Source organism: Oncorhynchus mykiss, chromosome 30 (assembly GCF_057628025.1).
Source record: "Oncorhynchus mykiss isolate SJ-2025 chromosome 30, ASM5762802v1, whole genome shotgun sequence".
Taxonomy (NCBI): Eukaryota; Metazoa; Chordata; class Actinopteri; order Salmoniformes; family Salmonidae; genus Oncorhynchus; species Oncorhynchus mykiss.
In genome coordinates this window covers 27,267,404-27,283,789 of record NC_143051.1, presented here as the reverse complement: position 1 = coordinate 27,283,789, position 16,386 = coordinate 27,267,404, and the positions used below count along the sequence as shown (strand labels likewise).

Here is a 16,386-nt window from a genome sequence, read left to right as displayed (position 1 = left end):
TACGAGTTGGGGGAGAGTGTGGTAAGTTGAGCCAAAGGGTCAAATGAACCACCCCTTGTTTCTTGGAAACCATACACAAAATATATCATGTGAACATAAATATTTAGGAAGAGGTCATCATTTCATGGAGTCTGTGAAGGAAGAAACCGCATGGAAAAAGTGGTAAGTTAGTTCCAAAAAAACAGATTTTCACGAAGTCAAATGAATTTGTTATGTTGTAGGTTTCATGATGCTTGTATCTAAACCAACGTAGATAGTTTTAATATTGGTTTATACATCAGTTGGGGTCTCTATAAGCTACGATATGACGTCCTAAACCTTCCATGAAAGTGCATTTTTGTAGCTGTGTGGGCAAATATAGTCACGATGTTTGCCTTGGGGTAAGTTGAGCCAATAGCCACTCTACCACATACTGTACAAACTATGATTACGTTTTGTCTGTTTTATGCATAATATATGCATAGTATTGTGTCAGGCAGATGAACTAAAGATGCATTTTTATTGTTATAGAGCGGACATCATCATGCCCTGTGTATACAAATGTAAAACAGGCAGGGGTCTAGCCCCTCTTGAGGTTCTTGAGGGAGCAAACAATGAGGTGAGGGAAGGGAAGAAGTTCATTTCAGCAGCAGCAAGGGACGAGCAAATTGACTGAATGACACTGAGGAGGTACATTGACACCAAATTAATGTACAGCACCTGTGTGAAAGACAGGCTGCAATAGAGTGGCAGAGGCACATAGGGTCTTATCTGATGACATGGGGTCTGAGCTTGATAAACACATCAAGAATCTCACAGACCAGTTTCATGGGCATGGTACTGGCACATTAAAGCAACCTCCCTGTCCCAGACAACTGGCCAAGAAATGGAAGGGTAAGTGATATTGAATAGAGAGATCTAGTGTACAAAACATTCGGGAACACCTGCTCATTCCATGACATAGACTGACCAGGGTAATCCAGGTGAGAGCTATGATCCCTTATTGATGTCTCCTGTTAAATCCACTTTAATCATTGTAGATGAAGGGGAAGAGACGGGTTAAAGCCTTGATACAACTGAGACATGGATTGTGTATGTGTGCCATTCAGAGAGTGAATGGACAAGACAAAATATTTAAGTGCCTTTGAACAGGGTATGGTAGATATTGCCAGGTTCAGGTTCAGGTTTGATAGTGTCAAGAACTGCAACATTGCTAGGTTTTTTCACACTCAACAGTTGTAACTCAGGAATGGTCCACCACCCAAAGGACATCTAGCCAACTTCACACCCCTTTAAAATAATAAAATAAAATAAAACACACTTCACACAACTGAGGGAAGCATTGGAGTCAACATTGGCAAGCATCCCTGTGGCACGCTTTCGACACCTTGTAGAGTCCATGAATGGTGTTCCTAATGTTTGTACGTCATTTCCGGTCACGACTTGCAGACTTGTTTTTGAGTTGCTGTGCGTTTTGTTGCCAACCTGTTTTGCTACCTGACAAATTTACGGTTTTTACTTTTTAATTACCGTTTATATTTTTGTTTTGTCCTACTCAACTTTTTCACTCCGGACGCTTTATCTGGACACGATTCGTCAGGACCTCAAACAGCCGAAGCTAAGTAGTAACATTAACATGATGCCTTCTAATTGTAGTCGCTGTACTCGCCTTACGGCGAGGATAGCTGTGCTACAAGCCCAGCTTCAGACGCAATCGCTAGGCAAGGGTAATTTCAGTGTAGGAAAGGATGAGACCGCGTCTGTGCCACCAGTAAGTACAGATAGTAGTATAAATCCCCTGGCACAGTCCCCGCAGCCGGACAACTTTCTCACGGTTTCTGGAGGGAAATGCTGTAGGAACGCTCAACCGGTGTCGCTCATTCAGCCGACAGAAACTTTCAACCGGTTTTCCCCATTAAGCAGCGGGTCGGAGTCAGAGGCCGAGTCTTCTCTGGTCTCTACTCCTCCCGTTACGGGGTCTGAGACGCCGAAGCTTCCCACCATTAGCTCTGACAAATTGAAAACTCTAGTCATTGGCGACTCCATTACCCGCAGTATTAGACTTGAGAATCATCCAGCGATCATACACTGTTTACCGGGGGGCAGGGCTACCGACGTTAAGGCTAATCTGAAGATGGTGCTGGCTAAAGCTAAAACTGGCGAGTGTAGAGAGTATAGAGATATTGTTATCCACGTCGGCACCAACGATGTTAGGATGAAACAGTCAGAGATCACCAAGCGCAACATAGCTTCTGCGTGTAAATCAGCTAGAAAGATGTGTCGGCATCGAGTAATTGTCTCTGGCCCCCTCCCAGTTAGGGGGAGTGATGAGCTCTACAGCAGAGTCTCACAACTCAATCGCTGGTTGAAAACTGTTTTCTGCCCCTCCCAAAAGATAGAATTTGTAGATAATTGGCCCTCTTTCTGGGACTCGCCCACAAACAGGACCAAGCCTGACCTGCTGAGGAGTGACGGACTCCATCCTAGCTGGAGGGGTGCTCTCATTTTATCTACCAACATAGACAGGGCTCTAACTCCTCTAGCTCCACAATGAAATAGGGTGCAGGCCAGGCAGCAGGCTGTTAGCCAGCCTGCCAGCATAGTGGAGTCTGCCACTAGCACAGTCAGTGTAGTCAGCTCAGCTATCACCATTGAGACCGTGTCTGTGCCTCGACCTAGGTTGGGCAAAACTAAACATGGCGGTGTTCGCCTTAGAAATCTCACTAGGATAAAGACCACCTCCATTCCTGTCATTATTGAAAGAGATCATGATACCTCACATCTCAAAATAGGGCTACTTAATGTTAGATCCCTTACTTCAAAGGCAATTATAGTCAATGAACTAATCACTGATCATAATCTTGATGTGATTGGCCTGACTGAAACATGGCTTAAGCCTGATGAATTTACTGTGTTAAATGAGGCCTCACCTCCTGGCTACACTAGTGACCATATCCCCCGTGCATCCCGCAAAGGCGGAGGTGTTGCTAACATTTACGATAGCAAATTTCAATTTACAAAAAAAAAAATGACGTTTTCGTCTTTTGAGCTTCTAGTCATGAAATCTATGCAGCCTACTCAATCACTTTTTATAGCTACTGTTTACAGGCCTCCTGGGCCATATACAGCGTTCCTCACTGAGTTCCCTGAATTCCTATCGGACCTTGTAGTCATAGCGGATAATATTCTAATCTTTGGTGACTTTAATATTCACATGGAAAAGTCCACAGACCCACTCCAAAAGGCTTTCGGAGCCATCATCGACTCAGTGGGTTTTGTCCAACATGTCTCTGGACCCACTCACTGTCACAGTCATACGCTGGACCTAGTTTTGTCCCATGGAATAAATGTTGTGGATCTTAATGTTTTTCCTCATAATCCTGGACTATCGGACCACCATTTTATTACGTTTGCAATTGCAACAAATAATCTGCTCAGACCCCAACCAAGGATCATCAAAAGTCGTGCTATAAATTCACAGACAACACAAAGATTCCTTGATGTCCTTCCAGACTCCTTCTGCCTACCCAAGGACGCCAGAGGACAAAAATCAGTTAACCACCTAACTGAGGAACTCAACTTAACCTTGCGCAATACCCTAGATGCAGTTGCACCCCTAAAAACTAAAAACATTTCTCATAAGAAACTAGCTCCCTGGTACACAGAAAATACCCGAGCTCTGAAGCAAGCTTCCAGAAAATTGGAACGGAAATGGCGCCACACCAAACTGGAAGTCTTCCGACTAGCTTGGAAAGACAGTACTGTGCAGTACCGAAGAGCCCTTACTGCTGCTCGATCATCCTATTTTTCTAACTTAATTGAGGAAAATAAGAACAATCCGAAATTCCTTTTTGATACTGTCGCAAAGCTAACTAAAAAGCAGCATTCCCCAAGAGAGGATGACTTTCACTTTAGCAGTGATAAATTCATGAACTTCTTTGAGGAAAAGATTATGATTATTAGAAAGCAAATTACGGACTCTTCCTTAAATCTGCGTATTCCTTCAAAGCTCAGTTGTCCTGAGTCTGCACAACTCTGCCAGGACCTAGGATCAAGAGAGACACTCAAGTGTTTTAGTACTATATCTCTTGACACAATGATGAAAATAATCATGGCCTCTAAACCTTCAAGCTGCATACTGGACCCTATTCCAACTAAACTACTGAAAGAGCTGCTTCCTGTGCTTGGCCCTACTATGTTGAACATAATAAACGGCTCTCTATCCACCGGATGTGTACCAAACTCATTAAAAGTGGCAGTAATAAAGCCTCTCTTGAAAAAGCCAAACCTTGACCCAGAAAATATAAAAAACTATCGGCCTATATCGAATCTTCCATTCCTCTCAAAAATTTTAGAAAAGGCTGTTGCGCAACAACTCACTGCCTTCCTGAAGACAAACAATGTATACGAAATGCTTCAGTCTGGTTTTAGACCCCATCATAGCACTGAGACGGCACTTGTGAAGGTGGTAAATGACATTTTAATGGCATCGGACCGAGGCTCTGCATCTGTCCTCGTGCTCCTAGACCTTAGTGCTGCTTTTGATACCATCGATCACCACATTCTTTTGGAGAGATTGGAAACCCAAATTGGTCTACACGGACAAGTTCTGGCCTGGTTTAGATCTTATCTGTCGGAAAGATATCAGTTTGTCTCTGTGAATGGTCTGTCCTCTGACAAATCAACTGTAAATTTCGGTGTTCCTCAAGGTTCCGTTTTAGGACCACTTTTGTTTTCACTATATATTTTACCTCTTGGGGATGTTATTCGAAAACATAATGTTAACTTTCACTGCTATGCAGATGACACACAGCTGTACATTTCAATTAAACATGGTGAAGCCCCAAAATTGCCCTTGCTAGAAGAATGTGTTTCAGACATAAGGAAGTGGATGGCTGCAAACTTTCTACTTTTAAACTCGGACAAAACAGAGATGCTTGTTCTAGGTCCCAAGAAACAAAGAGATCTTCTGTTGAATCTGACAATTAATCTTAATGGTTGTACAGTCGTCTCAAATAAAACTGTGAAGGACCTCGGCGTTACTCTGGACCCTGATCTCTCTTTTGAAGAACATATCAAGACCATTTCAAGGACAGCTTTTTTCCATCTACGAAACATTGCAAAAATCAGGAACTTTCTGTCCAAAAATGATGCAGAAAAATTAATCCATGCTTTTGTCACTTCCAGGTTAGACTACTGCAATGCTCTACTTTCCGGCTACCCGGATAAAGCACTAAATAAACTTCAGTTAGTGCTAAATACGGCTGCTAGAATCCTGACTAGAACCAAAAAATGTGATCATATTACTCCAGTGCTAGCCTCTCTACACTGGCTTCCTGTCAAAGCAAGGGCTGATTTCAAGGTTTTACTGCTAACCTACAAAGCATTACATGGGCTTGCTCCTATCTATCTCTCTGATTTGGTCCTGCCGTACATACCTACACGTACGCTACGGTCACAAGACGCAGGCCTCCTAATTGTCCCTAGAATTTTTAAGCAAACAGCTGGAGGCAGGGCTTTCTCCTATAGAGCTCCATTTTTATGGAACGGTCTGCCTACCCATGTCAGAGACGCAAACTCGGTCTCAACCTTTAAGTCTCTACTGAAGACTCATCTCTTCAGTGGGTCATATGATTGAGTGTAGTCTGGCCCAGGAGTGGGAGGGTGAACGGAAAGGCTCTGGAGCAACGAACCACCCTTGCTGTCTCTGCCTGGCCGGTTCCCCTCTTTCCACTGGGATTCTCTGCCTCTAACCCTATTACAGGGGCTGAGTCACTGGCTTTACTGGGGCTCTCTCATGCCGTCCCTGGAGGAGGTGCGTCACCTGAGTGGGTTGAGTCACTGATGTGGTCATCCTGTCTGGGTTGGCGCCCCCCCCCCCCCCTTAAGTTGTGCCGTGGCGGAGGTCTTTGTGGGCTATACTCAGCCTTGTCTCAGGATGGTAAGTTGGTGGTTGAAGATATCCCTCTAGTGGTGTGGGGGCTGTGCTTTGGCAAAGTGGGTGGGGTTATATCCTTCCTGTTTGGCCCTGTCCGGGGGTGTCCTCGGAGTGGGCCACAGTGTCTCCTGACCCCTCCTGTCTCAGCCTCCAGTATTTATGCTGCAGTAGTTTATGTGTCGGGGGGCTAGGGTCAGTTTGTTATATCTGGAGTACTTCTCCTGTCCTATTCGGTGTCCTGTGTGAATCTAAGTGTGCGTTCTCTAATTCTCTCCTTCTCTCTTTCGGAGGACCTGAGCCCTAGGACCATGCCCCAGGACTACCTGACATGATGACTCCTTGCTGTCCCCAGTCCACCTGGCTGTGCTGCTGCTCCAGTTTCAACTGTTCTGCCTTATTATTATTCGACCATGCTGATCATTTATGAACATTTGAACATCTTGGCCATGTTCTGTTATAATCTCCACCCGGCACAGCCAGAAGAGGACTGGCCATCCCACATATGCTCTCTCTAATTCTCTCTTTCTTTCTCTCTCTCGGAGGACCTGAGCCCTAGGACCATGCCCCAGGAATACCTGACATGATGACTCCTTGCTGTCCCCAGTCCACCTGACTGTGCTGCTGCTCAAGTTTCAACTATTCTGCCTTATTATTATTCGACCATGCTGGTCATTTATGAACATTTGAACATCTTGACCATGTTTTGTTATAATCTCCACCCGGCACAGCCAGAAGAGGACTGGCCACCCCACATAGCCTGGTTCCTCTCTAGGTTTCTTCCTAGGTTTTGGCCTTTCTAGGGAGTTTTTCCTAGCCACCGTGCTTCTTCACCTGCATTGCTTGCTGTTTGGGGTTTTAGGCTGGGTTTCTGTACAGCACTTTGAGATATCAGCTGATGTACGAAGGGCTATATAAAATAAATTTGATTTGATTTGATTTGTAAACTCATTGTAAATCTGAATCTAGGCATACATTTAAGATATACAATATAGCACACACCCATTCAAGAATTAAACTTTGACCTACCAGCACCACGTCCCACTTATCCCAAGCCGGCTCAACTTACCATTTCCCTACACTCAACTTGCCCATACCCAGGTTAGTTGTACCAAGAGAACACTTTTTTTTGGACAAGCTGTGTTTTTCAAAACTGTTATATTTACATGAATTTCTCCCAGGGATACATGACAGCCGGGAAATGTATGTAGATATCCTTGTTAGAGCAAATATTTCCCTTGATGTAGTGATGCTGAATGCAAAAAAATGACTCAACATACCCCACTCTCCCCTACAGCTTTACTCAGAAAATCTGGTAAGCCAAGAATGACATTGTGTTCTCAGTGTCCATCACTCTACTAACCCTGAAGTGGTCATGGCCATGTGTCTCTGTCTCTGTCAAGTCCCCAGCCAGAGCAGACACCACAAATCAACTGGCACATGATTACTCATACCAGCACATGAATAAGTAACATCATAAATTCATCCCTTTAAGGAGATGACATCATCATAAACCTCTCTGTTGGTCTCCAGGGCCAACAGCCCCTGTGGGCAAAACGTGTTGAAAAGACATCAACCTGACAACTTTTGTCATGGTCAGTTTGTAAAGTGATTAAAAAAGGATGCTTTTTAAATAATTTGTTTTGCAATCAGAAAATGTCTTTACCTAGTTGTATGTGGTGAGCTGGCCTTTCTTTAACAAGAAAATGATATCATGACGTCCCACATCATTCTGCTGTAAAGCTGGTGAATCCAAATGCCTTCTAAATAACTGAACACGTGTCCACTGATTGCCTGTGTCAATAGTATGGAGTAATTTTCAATTAGAGGCCCTCATTTCAGACAGAATATCTAAAATGTGCCTGGGCCCAGTGTCTGAAATTGGTCAATGATACACTTATACACAAATTGAGAACAGATGATGCTAAGTTTGTCTGAGTCAGCAATTGCTCTCCTTTATTCCCACTAAGGCACAGAATAGGTCTGGTCCGTGAATGTATGAAGCCATGCAAGCAACCGTTATTCATTAAATGACCCTTTTAGGCACAAAATACAGTAGATATCGTTGGTTTGTGGAGTTGCAGTACATGAATAGGCATATACTAATACAGGTACAACATCATACCACATAGTTCCTCTCCTCTACAATACAACAGTTGCTATAACAGAGCTTTATCGCCTGAACCGTGTGCAATAAGACAGCCAGATCCCTGTGTCACGGAAGATGCAGCAATTCATCCATTTCTGAGGGACTTAGAGCTTCATCACCGCGGTGTTTTTGTGCTGACTGTGCTTCACACGGCCAATAATAGCTGTAAAACTAATGTGTATCCCTATAGGCCCTGGTCAAAACGACTACATTAAATAGGGAATAGGGTGCCATTTGGGACAGAATCTAAGCATTTTTAAGGAACCAAAAGTCCTTAGTGTAAACATGAATGGTTCCTGGTACTATTGACATCTCTGCACCAACATAATGTTAATTTGGGGGGATAGTTAGACATCAAACCTATGTTAAAAGCCTTAATTAGTCAGTGTCTCGGTAGAGTCTGAGTCAATCCTGGGACCAAATCCCTTTCAAACACAGTGACATGTCTCCCCACCATCCTCTACAACAGGAATAATACCTTTATATTCTCTGACAGTACAAAACAGAGGCCATGATGTTCTGTCTTCATCCCTCCTATACAGTGTTTAGATTTCACAAAAGGTAAATGAGAGCAGAGAAAGTAAAAGAAACGCTACTGCCACCAGCAGCAGGTAATTTGATTAACCTCCAAAGGTTGAACCATTGGCATTTGTAACGGCTGGGAGAAGGAGAGGGCACAGAGGGTACAACCAATCCCATCACTAAACACAGCTGTGACAAATAGCTCTGACAATCCTGTCAGTGTGGCTAGGCGGGCGGCGGGAGGGGGGGGGATGCGGGCGTCAGGCCATGGCGTCGGCCATAAGGCATCTCATTCTGAACGGAGACACGTCAGGTCCTCTGTGACAAATCCCCTCACAAAGACAATCTGTTTCTGAGCAGCAACTTTCAGCTGTCAAAGAATCTGGAGCCATTGAGACAACTAAAACTCTGCTTAGTTGTTTTCCTGTTTTTCTTTGGGGGGGGGGGGGGGGGGGGGTCCCCTTATTTTTCTTTCATTCTTACTTTGACTTAAAAACTATTACTTGACTGATACTTGTGTTAATTTAGATTTCTGTGAAAAAGTCCAATTTCCAATGTACTTATTTTAAAGGGCACTTACTTCTCAGTTGAAGCAGTTAGACCTTTATCTCATGCAATTTAGTTGAAAATGCCAAGTATATTAATATGGCTTTCCAGATGGCCACACTGGTTCTTGAAATATGTTGACAAAGCTGTTTACATGCTCTTTTTTCCGACCACAGCAAAATATCAAAAGCCATTTGGTCATAATTTCCCTGTGGTTTCCAAATCAAACGTCTGATAGAGAGTTGTTCGCTACTAAGCAAGGCGTAGCAAAGGTATGAGGAACTGTCAAATGATGCAATGCTGGGGAAGTAGTGGACCACAAAATGGTAATCGACAGTCATCTGATGTCCTTAAAAATCTAAATATTCCGTTTTATGATGACCTAATACTTTTTTTCCTAATCCAGGTATAATGTCATATTGCTGTGGATGTGGAAAGATTATCCCCACTCTGGCGTGGTTTATGGCCTTTTCCTGTCAGTGTTAGAACAGACCCAGAATACCTCCAATATGTGTCCCAAAAGGAACCCTATTTCTATGGGCCCTGATCAAAAGTGGTGCCCTTTAAAGTGAATAGGGTATGATTTGGAACGCATCCCCAGCCACATTCAGCCAGATGAGACATTAAGCTTACAGGATCTCAGTTTTTATCTCAGATCACTCTAATGTCTAATGGCTCACACACACACACACACACACACACACACACACACACACACACACACACACACACGCACACACACACACACACACACACACACACACACACACACACACACACACACACACACACACGCACAGTGTTTCCCTGTGGTATTTAGGGGAAGTGATTTACCTGATTGGGGCTCCCCTCCCTGTTCCCTCCAGCAGGGCTGTCTAGCACTAGGTGAGGGTTTCTCATTGTGCTGAACAGATGGAGGCTGGTGCTGTGCTGCTCCTGATGAAATTTCATGCGAGTGCAATCTCCCATCGCTGGGCAGTACGTGTACAAGAAGGGGGGGGGCACAAATACTGTTTGTTGACTATTTTCAGAGATGGTTCAACTACAGCATGTGAATCATCAATACGATGTACAGTTGAAGTCGGAAGTTTACCTACACCTCAGCCAAATATATTTAAACTCAGCTTTCCACAATTCCTGACATGTAATTATAATACAAAATTCCCTGTCTTAGGCATTTTGAATCACCACTTTATTTTAAGAATGTGAAATGCCAGAATAATAGTAGAGAGAATTATTTATTTCAGCTTTTATGTCTTTCATCACATTCCCAGTGGGTCAGAAGTTTACACACACTCAATTAGTATTTGGTAGCATTACCTTTAAATTGTTTAACTTGGGGCAAACGTTTCAGGTAGCCTTCAACAAGAATCCCACAATAAGTTGGGTGAATTCTGACAGAGCTGGTGTAACTGAGTCAGGTTTATAGGCCTCCTTGCTCGCACACGCTTTTTCAGTTCTGCCCACAAATGTTCTATGGGTTTGAGGTCAGGGATTTGTGATGGCCACTCCCATACCTTGTCTTTGTTGTCCTTAAGCCATTTTTTCACAACCGTGGAAGTATGCTTGGGGTCATTGTCCATTTGGAAGACCCATTTGCGACCAAGCTTTAACTCCCTGATATCTTGAGATGTTGCTTCAATCTATCCACATAATTTCCCTCCTCATGATGACATCTATTTTGTGAAGTACACCTTTCCCTCCTGCAGCAAAGCACCCCCACAACATGATGCTGCCACCCCCGTGCTTCACGATTGGGATGGTGTTCTTTGGCTTGCAATCCTCCCACTTTTTCCTCCAAACATAACGATGGTCATTATGGCCAAACAGTTCTATATTTGTTTCATCAGATCAGAGGACATTTCTCCAAAAAGTACTGTCTTTGTCCCCATGTGCAGTTGCAAACTGTAGTCTGTTTTTTTTATGGCGGTTTTGGAGCAGTGGCTTCTTCCTTGCTGAGCTGCCTTTCAGTCGATATAGGCCTCGTTTTGCTATGGGTATAGATACCTTTGTACCTTGTTTCCTCCAGCATCATCACAAGGTCCTTTGCTGTTGTTCTGGGATTGATTTGCACTTTTCGCACCAAAGTATGTTAATCTCTAGGAGACAGAATGCATCTCCTTCCTGAGTGGGATGACGGCTGCGTGGTCCCATGGTGTTTATACTATTGTTTGTACAGATGAACGTGGTACCTTCAGGCATTTGGAAATTGCTCCCAAGGAGGAACTAGACTTGTGTAGGTGTACAATTTTTTTTATGAGGTCTTGGCTGATTTATTTTGATTTTCCCTTGATGTCAAGCAAAGAGGCACTGAGTTTGAAGGTAGGCCTTGAAATACATCCACAGGCACACCTCCAAATGACTCAAATTATGTAAATTTGCCTATCAGAAGCTTCTAATGCCATGACATCATTTTGACAAACAGTTGTTGGAATAGTTACTTGTTTCATGCACAAAGTAGATGTCCTAACCGACTTGCCAAAACTATAGTTTGTTAAAAAGAAATTTGTGGAGTGGTTGAAAACTGTATTCAACTGTATACATTTGATAGATGTACATGTTCACAGTTTTGAGAGATTTTAATTAGATTGAGACCTTTTACATTTGTTTGTGCTATGTATCCATTCGTTAACAAACTAAAATCCTTTGCTGGGATTTGGTTGATTGCTCTGCATGAGCTAATAGGTCAGTTTAGTTAACCTGAAACCCTTCACTCATTATACACGATGAGTTGGGTTGTCCTCTTCCACGTCAGGTTCAGTGTTAGTCAGAGTGCATATAACTGTTAATCTTGTCATAGTACCATCCTCCTCCATATCTTTAAATATGCATTTAAAAGAATGGAGTCATTCAGAATATTTGGTAAAAGATACGGGCTCATCATTAAAAATCCATGTAAGCCCTTTATAGCAGAAGAGAGGTGATTTCACACATGGCTGCGTCATTTGGCGGGGTGCTGTTACCCCCCCCCCCCCTTCCCCCTGTCCCCTCGTCTCCCCACCCCCCAGATGCCGTCGATGTCCTTGGTTCTACCTCCTCCCCCGTGCCGTGCGAGAAGAGGAGCGTTGCCGTGGCGGCGGTGTGGCGGGATGGATATGGTTGTCTGGACTAATGGAGCAGATAGAACACAAGCTGAGAGAGGAGAGGAGGCGGAGGAGGAGGGGACGAGTTGAGAGGAGAAGAGAGGCTGTCTTTCTCAAAGGGTATCTCTCAAGAGATGTTGTAGAGCCTGTTCCTATGGACCAGCTACTATAGGTTGTCATACAGAAAGAGCAGAACTCTCCCTCTTCACCATTTGAACGATATAGTAAAATGCCTCTGAGATAGACATGTTTGTTATACGTAGTATGACAACAGGTGTACTAATTTCTGGAAATATTCTGCATTGTGTGAGTCTCAAGTATCATGCTTGTAATGACAGAAATGCTACCAGATAGCCAATAAAGTATCCTATTCCATCTGGGTTTCCATAATCATAAAAACATGATTTTCCTTTCTGATGAATGCAGTATTCTCAGGCTCCTGTCTTCTTAGCAGCTCAGCAGATCTGATGTTATATCTACTATACATGACTTGGTCTTAATGGACTTTTCACAGGGAGGCTGGGAAGACGGCCGGTCCAGACTGGACCGGGTTATTAGGAGGCCAGCTCATGTGGAACAACCTTGGTCCTCCGGGAAGAGAATTACACAAGTTCAGCGGAAACACATTACTGGCCGAGAAAGAAAGAGGTAAAGAAAGACAGAAGCAAAGCTTGTGTCTAGTTCTGTCTGCCGTATACAGTTTACAGGCTAGGGAAAACTCTGGGCCCTAGTTATGGGCTATAATAGGGCCTCATGTTTTTCCTGGTCAGGCACATAGACAGGGAAGAATACTGCTATGTGAAGCAGGTGTAAAAAAAATGTTTAAACAATTTAAAAAACACTTAAACAGAAAACATGCAGTTTCACACAACCAAGTGGTGTTCATTCTCATGTAAATAATTTAATTAGCAACATTCCTTTATCAATACACATATTTAACAGGCAGTAAAAACCTAGTTTCATGTAAACCCATAGGGCACCCATGGGACTCTGGTCAAAAGTGGTTCACTATGCAGGGAATAGAGTTCCATTTTTACCCTGTTCCTTAGACTCAGGTTGGTAAATAAACAGTCTGAAGGGCCCATTGTAAATAACAGAGCCAGTCACAGTGTGGAATTAATCACCTCCTCCAGCTGTGTTCTCTAATTGGAATAATCAGCTGAAAGGTTATCAACACTCCACGAGGCATGCAGACACACACACAAACACACCTTCACACACACACACACACATTCTATGAGGCAATATTAATTAACCACTTACCTGACTCTCCCTCCCTACTCACACAATCATAGCCATCACCTGCTTGTGTGTGTTTGTATATGTGTTGGTTTCTGGAGGATACAGGTTTTTGGTGATCTCCTTTCAGAAACCTATGAAGGTGTATTGGTAAATATCACAAATGTTAACAATAGTGTTTTAATAGTGTTGTGACACAGTCTGGTTTTCACTGTGCCCGACAGACACATCCACCACACAAAGAGATTGCAGTACAATAATAGAGTTTCCACGCAAAATGGGAAACATCAGTTCTGAAAGGACCTGGTTTGAGCTCAATGATTCTACATGATATAAAGTGGGAGCTTACAGGCCTCCCCTGCCCACTGTAATTATGCATCTGAATGGTGCCAATGCATTTAAAGCAGCCACATTATTAGAGATGACAGACACTCGCCTCCTCTCCCTATCTCTTCATCACATACGCAGGAACACACACACACACACCTGATCTCTTTATCACTACTCAATGGAAGGCTGTTTTCCAAGGGGTTCCCAGAAAGTTGTCAATTTCGTAAAAAATGGAAAAAGGGATTCAGGCTCATATGAATACCTCCCAGTCCTACAGGCCGGACTGAGAGCTGTAATAAAGCATGGGAGGTATGGGTTGTTTCTGACATGGCACCCTATTCCCTATACAATGCACTGCTTTTGACAGGGGCCCATAAGGAATAATGTGCTTTTTCGGACTTGTCTTTCTTGCACGAACACACATGCTTGTCTTTTATACTATATTGTTGATTGGACTTAGAATACAGACATTTTCAATATATTTTTGTAACAAACATATCATAATCAATATTTTCAAGCTGTTGCTAATGAAAAATAATTCATAATTGTTGGTGCAATAAGCATACAGTGGTAAGAAAAAGTATGTGAACCCTTCGGAATTACCTGGATTTCTGCATAAATTGGTCATCAAATTTGATCTGATCTTCATCCAAGTCACAACAATAGATAAACACAGTCTGCTTAAACTAATAACATACAAACAATTATACGTTTTCATGACTTTATTGAACACACCGTGTAAACATTCACCGTGCAGGGTGCAAAAAGTATGTGAGCCCTTGGATTTATTAACTGGTTGACCATCCTTTGGCAGCAATAACCTCAACTGAACGTTCTCTGTAGTTGCGGATCAGACCTGCACAACGGTCAGGAGGAATTTTGGACCATTCCTCTTTACAAAACTGTTTCAGTTCAGCAATATTCTTGGGAGGTCTGGTGTAAACCACTCTCTTGAGGTCATGCCTCAGCATCTCAGTCGGGTTGAGGTCAGAACTCTGACTGGCCCACTCCAGAAGGTATATTTACGTCTGTTGAATTAATTTTGTGGTTGATATACTTCTGTGTTTTGGGTCATTGTCCTGTTGTATCACCCAACTTCTGTTTAGCTTCAATTCGCGGACAGATAGCCTAACATTCTCCTGCAAAATGTCTTGATAAACTTGGGAATTAATTTTTCCAAGCTGTCCAGACCCTGAGGCAGCAAAGCAGCCCCAAACCATGATGCTCCCTCCACCATACATTACAGTTGACCAATTTATGCAGAAATCCAGGTACAGTGCCTTGCAAAAGTATTCGGCCCCCTTGAACTTTGCGACCTTTTGCCACATTTCAGGCTTCAAACATAAAGATATAAAACTGTATTTTTTTGTGAAGAATCAACAACAAGTGGGACACAATCATGAAGTGGAACGACATTTATTGGATATTTCAAACTTTTTTAACAAATCAAAAACTGAAAAATTGGGCGTGCAAAATTATTCAGCCCCCAACCTTTCTGATCTCCCCATCCCGGATCCGGGATCGTGAATACAGACTCAAGCTCATTACCATAACGCAACGTTAACTATTCATGAAAATCGCAAATGAAATGAAATAAATATGCTAGCTCTCAAGCTTAGCCTTTTGTTAACAACACTGTCATCTCAGATTTTCAAAATATGCTTCTCAACCATTGCAAAACAAGCATTTGTGTAACAGTATTGATGGCTAACGTAGCATTTAGCATTAGCATTCAGCTGGCAACATTTACACAAAAAAACAGAAAAGCATTCAAATAAAATAATTTACCTTTGAAGAACTTCAGATGTTTTCAATGAGGAGACTCTCAGATAGCAAATGTTCAGTTTTTCCTGAAAGATTATTTGTTTAGGACAAATCGCTCCGTTTTCTGCGTCACGTTTAGCTATGAAAAACCCCTGTATCCAGGATTGTGTAAATCTATCAGCAAGCTCATTAGCATAACACAACGTTAACTATTTATGAAAATCGCAAATGAAATGAAATAAATATGCCATCTCTCAAGCTTAGCCTTTTGTAAACAACACTGTCATCTCAGATTTTCAAAATATGCTTCTCAACCATAGGAAAACAATCATTTGTGTAAAAGTAGCTAGCTAGCGTTAGCATTTAGCGTTAGCATTTAGCGTTAGCATTAGCGTTAGCATCCAGCACGCAACATTAACAAAAACATAAAAGCCTTCAAATAAAATAATTTACCTTTGAAGAACTTCTGATGTTTTCAATGAGGATACTCTCAGTTAGATAGCAGATGCTCAGTTTTTCCAAAAAGATTCCTTGTGTATTAGAAATAGCTCCGTTTTATATATCACATTTGGCTACCAAAAAAAATCCGAAAATTCAGTCCTCAAAACGCAAACTTTTTTCCAAATGAACTCCATAATATCGACTGAAAACATGGCAAACGTTGTTTAGAATCAATCATCAAGGTGTTTTTCACATATCTCTTCATTGATACATCGTTCTTGGACACATGCTTTCTCCCCTGAATCAAATGGTAAAGTAGAAGCAGCTGGCAATTGCGCACCGAATTCGACGCAGGACACCAGGCGGACACTTGGAAAATGTAGTCACTTATGGTCAAT

At 42.6% G+C, this 16,386-nt stretch overlaps 1 long non-coding RNA gene across 1 annotated transcript in view; it reads right to left on the bottom strand.

Annotated features, from left to right (window-relative positions):
* Window positions 1-16,125, bottom strand: part of LOC149970246 (uncharacterized) — a 246,874-nt gene extending 230,749 nt beyond the window's left edge. The window contains exons 1-2 of the long non-coding RNA XR_016493590.1: window positions 16,001-16,125; window positions 15,572-15,633 (exon numbers count right to left, since the gene is read on the bottom strand). This is a non-coding gene — a long non-coding RNA (uncharacterized LOC149970246). The remainder of the gene's footprint in view (window positions 1-15,571; window positions 15,634-16,000) is intronic.
* Window positions 16,126-16,386: the final 261 nt, after the last annotated feature.